Source organism: Camelina sativa, chromosome 7, assembly GCF_000633955.1.
Source record: "Camelina sativa cultivar DH55 chromosome 7, Cs, whole genome shotgun sequence".
Lineage (NCBI taxonomy): Eukaryota > Viridiplantae > Streptophyta > Magnoliopsida > Brassicales > Brassicaceae > Camelina > Camelina sativa.
Genome location: NC_025691.1, coordinates 9,448,710 through 9,457,771, shown reverse-complemented (window position 1 = coordinate 9,457,771; position 9,062 = coordinate 9,448,710). Strand labels below are relative to the sequence as shown.

Genomic DNA, 9,062 nt, shown 5'->3' with positions numbered 1-9,062 from the left:
TTTTTTTTTTTTTTTTTTTTGGAAAATCCAAAGACACAACCAACCTGCTCGGTTTCTTAACACGAGAAAGAGGAATAAAATAAAAAAGAGTGAAGCTTGTATAGGAAGCAAGCAACAATAGGTCAAAGAAATTAGAGATTTTTTTTTTAAGAGATAGAACATTATAAACACGGAAGCAAACAAAACCATAACCCATAAGAATAGAGATCCACAGGATTAATCGACTCTGATACCATAATAGATTTGATGAGAGTAAAAATACAAAGGTGTTTAAAAAAAATTAGTATTAGACTCTCATGATTATAATGTTACAACTTATGTTCTCTTATATATACAAAAAATTTCCTAAACTAAGATAATGTAAATGTAAATAATATATTTAAATAAATGTAAATATTCCTAAACTATACATTCTAAATTCTTCTCAATCTTCATAATTTACATATTCTTGGGTTTGTCATCTCCACCATGGTCGATCTCCAGTTTTCCATATCTCAATAAAAGAGAAACGTCTTCTGTCGTCTATAGAGCCAAGACGCAGCTTCGTCTTCCATGAAACTTTGAGGGAAATTGAGTTTCTCTGAATCATTGTAACCTTCTCGCACAAAATACTCATCCATCCATGACAGCCATGGACGCAAACCTTCACCGGTAAAGATCGGAATCGTAACGAGATCCCTAGCGTTAGATTCAATCCGAGCACACAAACGCACCATTTGATAGAGATTGAGTTACAGTCCTCAATCACCTATCACACCGTAACAAAGCACGCAGGCTCCCTTCTCACGCAGGAGAAGCTTCAACAACACACAACCTTCAACATGCCTCACCAACGAACGCCACAGCACCTATTTATACTAAAGGTTCTAACATAGTTTGTTATGGAAACGTAAATGACTTCTTCTTCTCTCCAGCTTCATTCTCACGTGCACTCTCGTTTGCACATGTTCTCTTTTACCTCTCATATACACTCTTATGAGCTTATCACTATCTGGTGGAAGAAGTTAACATTCAAGTAGTTTCTGTAACTGGGATGGGCGGTATTGGCAAAACTACCCTGGCACGACAAGTTTTTAATCATGAGATGGTGAAAACTCATTTCAAAGGAGTTGCGTGGGTCTGTATTTCACAACATTTTACAAGAAGATATGTGTGGCAGATGATCTTGCAGAAACTTAGTCCAAAACATGATGAGCAAATATACTCAAATATGACTGAAGACGAGCTTCAGGAAAAACTTTTTGGACTGTTGGAAACCAGTAATTCTTTGATTGTCTTGGATGACATGTGGAAAGAAGAAGATTTGGACAGAATAAAGCCTGTGTTTCCATCAAAGAAAGGTGACATCTTATTCTTAAACTTACACTACCCTTTGATTAAGAAATATATTGAACATGACAAGGAATACACATGTGATATATGTATATATTTTGTTAAAATACATTGCAGGATTGAAGGTAATACTAACTTCTCGCAACGAGAGTGGCTTTACATGCAGATCCAACATGTGTCCCTTTTAAACCAGAATGCCTAAACCCTGGAGAAAGCTGGACACTTTTCCGAAGGATGGCATTTCCTAGAAAAGATACAGCTGGTAAGCTTTCAAGGATTTTTTTTTTTTTTAAATTATAGAAACTTCTTTTATGTTTAGTTGCATCATATCTTCATTTCAAAGCCCAAGTACTACATTGTGATGATGTGCAGAATTTATAGTTGATGTGGAAATGGAAGAGATGGGCAAGAAAATGATCAAACATTGTGGAGGACTACCATTGGCCATTAAGGTGTTAGGAGGGTTGTTAGCTGCCCAACACACATTAAGTGAGTGGAAAAGGGTGTATGATAATATTGGATCTTTCATCGTAGGAGGGACAAGCTTCAATGATATCAGTTCAGTATATCATATTTTGTATATGAGTTTTGAAGAGCTGCCTCTTTATTTGAAGCAATGCTTCCTCTAGCTTGCCCATTTCCCAGAGGATTTTACAATATCTGTTGGGAAATTGTCCTATTTATGGGCTGCAGAAGAAATACCAAGGCCGAGGTATTTTGATAGAGCAACCACTCGAGAGGTCGCAGATGGATATAGAGAAGAATTGATGATGAGAAACATGGTGATTTCTGAACGAGACAGTGATACTTCAAGATTTGAAACATGTCACTTACATGACATGATGAGAGAAGTTTGTCTACTTAAAGCTGAAGAAGAGAATTTCATACAGATTGTTCGTGGGAGATCAGTTGCAAACTCTAAAGCTCCTTGTAAATCTCGCAGACTAGCCACTAATAAGTATCAACTAGAGGAGGTGATGATGAATCCAAAACTTAGATCTCTCTTGATTGTGAAGGATGATTGGTGGCATGTTTTGGTTAGTTCAGGTTTGTTATCTGGCAGACTACAGTTGTTGAGGGTTTTAGATCTCTCTGGTGTTAGTTTTAAAGGAGGAAAGTTACCTTCTAGCATTGGAAAGCATCCACTTGAGATATTTAAGTTTATATCTCGCGAAAGTATCTTATCTACCATCATCCATGCGAAATCTGAAGCAACTTCTCTATCGAAACCTATTTGTAGACATGGAGTATTCTTCAACCTACATGCACAATGTCATGAAAGAGATGCGAGAATTGACATACCTCGCTCTTCCGCGGAGAATACATAATGAGGTAAAGATGGAATTGGGTAATCTAGTCAACCTGGAGACGTTGGACAGTTTCTCAACAAAGAGAAGCAGTTTGAGTGATCTTCACGGCATGACAAGGCTTGGGGCTCTCTGTATCTTATTCATGGCGGGTGTACTGTGGAAGCTTTATCTTCAGCCCTAAGTGAATTGAGACACTTGGAGAATCTGACTATATATAATAACCAAAAAAATGATGAAGCAGGATTAGTTTTGGATTGCGTTCATCTCAAAAGTCTGACGTTGAGGACATATATGCCAAAGTTACCTGATGAACAACACTTGCCTTCTCGCCTTACAACCGTATCTCTAAGTTATTGTCGTTTGGAAGAGGATCCTATGCCGATTCTAGAGAAGTTGCTTCATTTGAAAGAGGTCAGTTTCTCGAATAAATCTTCATTTGAAAGAGGTCAGTCTGCTCAGGCGGTGGGTTTCCCCAGTTGCATACGCTTGACTTCTATGGATTAGAGGAATGGGAAGAGTGGATAGTAGAAGAAGGCTCCATGCCCCTTCTCCATATTTTGTCTATCAGTCAGTTTAAAAGATTAAAGCAGCTTCCTAATGGGCTGCAATTCATCTATTCTTTAAAGGATCTGAAAATCCAGACAGATCATTTGGAATTCAAGGAGAAATTGTCTAGAGGAGGAGAGGATTACTACAAAGTCCAACACATTTCTCTTGTTCAACTTTACTAAGACTGATCTCCAAGAAAGCTAGTATGTTGTATGCGGTTCAATTCATGGGTATGCTTGTCAGTATGTTTGTCGAAAGAGAGAGCGAGGGAGAGAGGGAGAGAGAGAGATAGACGGTTTTCACCAACTCTGGTACGACAATTCATATCTATTCCTTTGCTGATTCAGTGAATCAAATATTTTTGACAAAATATATAAAGCAACACAACTTGGAATATAATAAAAACAAAGGTTTCCCTTTTTACAGGTCGGGAGCACTCAGAGCCGGACTTGACCCCATTGAAATGAAACATTGCAATGGGGTCCCCACATTTTTTGGAAATTTTTTTGATACAATGAGGCCCCCAAATACTCAAAAAATGTTCTGTTACAGTTTTTTTAGGACATTTGTATCTATATTTTTAAAATTAGATGTTTTGTTTAACTGATTTTTCTTTTTAGTCTATAGTTTTTATACTAGGAAAATTATGACTATATTTTTTAGGACATAGTTTTTAACTGATTTGTCGGGCACTGGGAGCACTTACTGCTGATATTTACGAGGGTGTTGGTTTACATATTTGTTGATCATGTTTTTCATAAATACTGTATTTTTTTTTTCAAAAATCTATATTGCTACATATATATATCCATAACGGATTAGAGATTGATGAGCCTGAGCTTATTCCTATGGACTTGGAGATGAGCTCAATTATTGAACTCTGTTTAGTTTAGAAGGTAATGGCGATTTTGGTTACTAAAAGCTATGTGTTTCAATTATTCTCTAGATTATAATCGTGTCTAACCTAATCAAAGCTACCGACAGAAAATGTGCCATCAACAATTATAATCAACGGTAGAAAGTTTATGGAAACATTGCCGTACACAAATATCCGATAATGAAATTAGAATCCAATAACCTATGTAAACACATCTTATTACCTATGTAAACATGTTCTGCCTCATTGGTTTTAAGCCAATCTTGTATATTGTTGCCAAAAAAAAAAGAAAAAAAAAATAGAATCCAATAATAGTTAAANTTTTTTTTTTTTTTTTTTTTTTTTGTGGAACAAATTAATGTAATCAGAGAAGTGATAATATGGCTTCAATTATGCTTATAAGAATTAAATTATGGCCATTCATTTTCACAAAAGCTGGTCGTCGGATAAGAGTCAACTATCCTCTACTCAATCTATTAGCTAAAAGCCTAAAAACACAAAGAACTCACACTTTCTCTTCTTCTAAAATATTGATTGGATCAAAAAGCGATTTCGAGAAAGGTGAGTCATGTTGATTTTATTACTTTTTTTCTTTAGTTTTATGTCTAAGCTAGTTCTCGGATCTTTTCATTCTTTTGTGTGCATGTATATATTTATATTGTTTTCACAAAAAAGTAAAAATTTATAGTGTTTTCACAAAAAAGTAAAAATTTATAGTGATATAATGGAATATAATTGTCTCTATAAAATGATCTATGGATTGAAACATTCCACCCTACTTATATACCTCTTTGGAGAAAAGTGAAAGATCTTTCGAGAAAAGTGAAAGATCTTTCAAGATCTTGATAAAAGCTTGATGAAGAAGATAATGGTGAAAAACCTTTTTTCAACTTAAGAAAACAAGCTTACATCTACTCTCGTTTTATATAGACAGAAAGCATAAAGCATAAATGATGAGTTGTCATAAACGACATAAGACTAGTTGCCGAAGGCATCTTGTGATAGGAGACAATCGTAACGGTTGTTCAGCTTGATTTGGGGAGCAGGCTTGACCGTGTTGCTCAGCTTGATTTGAGGAACAGACTTAACAGTCCTTGCGTCACAGTTCTGCAGAGATCCTCTGTCTTGATGCAGAGTTTGTGGGACAGACTTGGTGGGCTCTGGTTTGGTCGTAAGGCCCACTTCTCTTCTTTTGTTAAGCTCGACTATAGCAGGCCCATTACTGGTTTGAGTAACATAGAGCAAAACCTCTAATCGAGTTTGGTTTTGTCTCATACACCCCCGCAAACTTGTGTTGGGTGGTAAGCAAACACCAAGTTTGGAACGAAGAGAAAAAAAAGTTGTTGAGGTAGTGACTTGGTAAACACATCGGCGAGCTGGGAGTGTGCAGAAATGTGTTTAACCACCAATGTGCCAAGGGCAACACGTTCCCTCACATAGTGAAAATCAGTATCAAAATGTTTGGACCGGTTATGAAGAGTGGGATTGGCAGAGAGGTATATGGCAGAGAGATTATCACAGAAAAGTTCTGGGGTGTCTGGTTGAGCTATACCCAGATCACGGAGGAGAGATGATATCCACTTCATCTCCGAAGCCACTTCTGACATAGTCCGATACTCTGCTTCAGTAGAAGACTTGGAGACTGTGGGATGGCGCTTAGCAGACCAGGAGATGATATTGGTTCCAAGAAACGTACAGAATCCGCCTGTTGAACGTCTTGTGTCTTTGCAGCCTGCGTAATCACTGTCACTAAAGGCGGTGAAGTTAGAAGCAGAGTTGCTGTACAGATTGATCCCCATTCGAACTGTGCCTTTAACGTATCTAAGTATCCGCTTCAGAAGTTGAAAATCTGACACTGTCGGCTGATGCATCTTTTGACAGACATAGTTAACAGAGAACTGAATGTCTGGACGAGTTAAGGTAAGATATTGAAGCTTTCCTGCTAAGCTCCTAAAATAAGTTGGATCGGAAAACAGCTCATGTTGACCATGTAATTTGTCGAGTTGCAGAGGAAGAGGAGTAGGCATCGGAGAACAATCTTTCATTCCAGCATTAATGAGAAGATCCGTAGCATACTTTTCTTGGCTCAAGAACAATCCATCTCTGTGAAAGTGAGCCTGTACTCCAAGGAAGTAATGCAGAGGACCCAAATATTTCATCATGAATTCTTTGGCAAGACTGTCAAGAAGGTGTTTGATGAGAGCATCATTGTTTCCAGTGAGACACATATCATCCACATAAAGCAAGAGATACATTTTGTCTAAACCCTTGTCATACACGAATAGCGATGGATCAGCGAGACTGCAGAAGAAGCCAAAATCGAGCAAAAAGGTACTAAATTTGTCAAACCATGCTCTTGGGGCTNACTTAACAGTCCTTGCGTCACAGTTCTGCAGAGATCCTCTGTCTTGATGCAGAGTTTGTGGGACAGACTTGGTGGGCTCTGGTTTGGTCGTAAGGCCCACTTCTCTTCTTTTGTTAAGCTCGACTATAGCAGGCCCATTACTGGTTTGAGTAACATAGAGCAAAACCTCTAATCGAGTNATCGGTCATTGCATCTGTCCATCCTTCATCTTTCAAGGCTGATTGCACTGTCTTTGGTTCAGGATAGTTCTGTTTTACAGTAACTAGAGCATATTTAGGATTTGGCTTTATCACTCCTGCTTTCCTTCTTGTAGTCATGGGATGAGTGTTCAGTGTTGAGGAGGTAGAGTCTTCATTGCATGATAAAGGAGGAAAGTCATCATCGGTAAATAAAGATATCTCATCATCCGTTGTGACTGTCGGCGAGCTTGGAGTTGTAGTGACTTCATTGTTGGGAAACACTGTTGATGGAGCTGAACTAGAGACAACCACTGGACTGTCTGTGGACAGAGGGACGCTGTCGCCAATAGTAACAGGATCAAAGCCTGACGTACGCTCAGGACATCCCTCCACCACAATAGTCAATGGATCACTAGCTTCAGCAGTAGCGGATTGTGATGACAATGTGGAAGACTATTGAGGTGACGATGGTGGTGAAAGACTTTGTCTCCAAGCAATTGCAAGCGGTGTTGATGATGGAGGCAGAAGATGAGCATAGGAGGAACCAAAAGGAAAGTGAGCTTCATCAAAAAGGGCATGTCTGCAGATAAAGACTCTTCCTGTAGGCGGATGATAGCATCGATACCCCTTGTATTTCTCGTTATATCCCAAGAAAACACAGAGAAGGGACTTGGGATCAAACTTGTTCTTAGCATATGGTCTAAGGTATGGGTAACAAGCACAACCAAAGACTCTTAGTGAAGTATAGACATGAGATTTACCCATGAGCATCTCAAATGGACTTTTATGATCAGGTAAAACCGATGAGGGAAGAAGATTTCCCAGAAAACTTGCAGTGTAGAAAGCCTCTACCCAGAGAGAAGAAGGATCTTTACTCTGAAAAAGCATTGACATACCTAACTCAGTGATATGCCTGTGTTTACGCTCAGCTAGACCATTCTGTTCAGGTGTATATGGACAAGAGATGAGTTGTTTTATACCATGACTTGCCAGATGTGTCACCAATTTGTTGTTTGTAAACTCACCCCCTCCATCACACTGAAAGTAAGCAATTTTCTGAGAAAATAAGTTTTCCACCAACTGTTGAAACATGACAAACACTGAGTAGAAGTCTGATTTGGTCTTTAATGGATAAAACCAGACGAATCTTGAGAAATTATCAATAAAGATTTCATAAAACCGAAAGCCCTGTGTAGAAACAACAGGTGCAGGACCCCATAAGTCACAATGAATGCGTTCAAGAGGTCTAGTAGAAACAAATTCTGAAGCAAGAAACGGGAGTTTACATGTCTTTCCCAACTGACAAGCATCACACACACGAGAGCTTGTTTTATTCATTACTATAGCTTTACTACTTGAAAGAAGCTGGAGAATATCCTTATTAGGGTGACCAAGACGCATGTGCCACACTTCATCACTTGTTGCTTGCTGCCGAGAGGAGTAAAAAGCTTGCAATTGATGATTTTCCAACTTATAGAGATCTTTATGTCTCTTTCCTTGTGCTAGGTGCAGCTTTGTCCGCTTGTCCTTCACAAGGACACCATCAGAATCAAATTTGACGGAACAGGGATAATCATCACGGAGTTTTGAAACAGACATAAGAGACTTAGCCATTTGAGGACAGACCAATACATCTTTCAGAGGTAGAAATGTACCTTGAAGAGTTTGAAGAGGAACTGAACCAATGTGAGTGATGGGAAGGAAGTCTCCATTCCCTACCATTACTCTATCATCACCAGTGTAAGGTTCAACGGACTGGAGAGCTTCCACATTGTTGGTGATGTGTGCAGTAGCACCCGAGTCTGGATACCACTCATGTCCTGGTGGACCTGATTGATCTGTTATCCTCATAGCCGCTAAAGCATTGTGAAGTTCTTCTGATTGGTAGGCATGATCAAACCGCTTAAAGCAGTTTACTGCAGAGTGACCATACTTCCCACAGATCTGACAAGTAGGTCGTTCAGAGGAACCGGAGTTTGAAGTGTTGATCTGTTGGTGGAATCCACGACCACGAGTAGAGTAGCCACGTCCTCTGTAACCTCTGTTTCTGCCATTATTCTAACCACAGCCTCTGTTGGAGTACTCACGACCAGTGTGAAACGCCATATGAGGAGAGACTGCAGGTGTCTCAGAATATTTGAGAAGCTTGTTCTCAAAGTTGATCAGCTTGAACTCCACATCTTCAAAGGTTGGTCCTGGAAACTGGTCCATGGAGTTCTCAACATATGTGTCAATAGACTGATATTCTGGACCTAATCCACTTAGAGCACCATAAATTTTCTCCTGATCTGAGACTGGGAAGCCTATGGAGTCTAACTGATCACTAATAGCCTTAATCTCATCTAAATATGCAGCCATGGTTTTTCCTATCTTAGGTACATTGTTTAAACGTCTCTGGAGATCATGCTTTCTAGAGACTGAAACATGATTAAACTTTTTGGCTAGACTTT

General features: G+C 38.9%; 2 pseudogenes; both read left to right on the top strand.

The window, feature by feature from the left end:
- Positions 1 to 3,373, top strand: part of LOC104704474 — an 8,138-nt pseudogene extending 4,765 nt beyond the window's left edge.
- LOC104700804 overlaps positions 4,516 to 9,062 on the top strand; it is a 13,506-nt pseudogene continuing 8,959 nt past the window's right edge.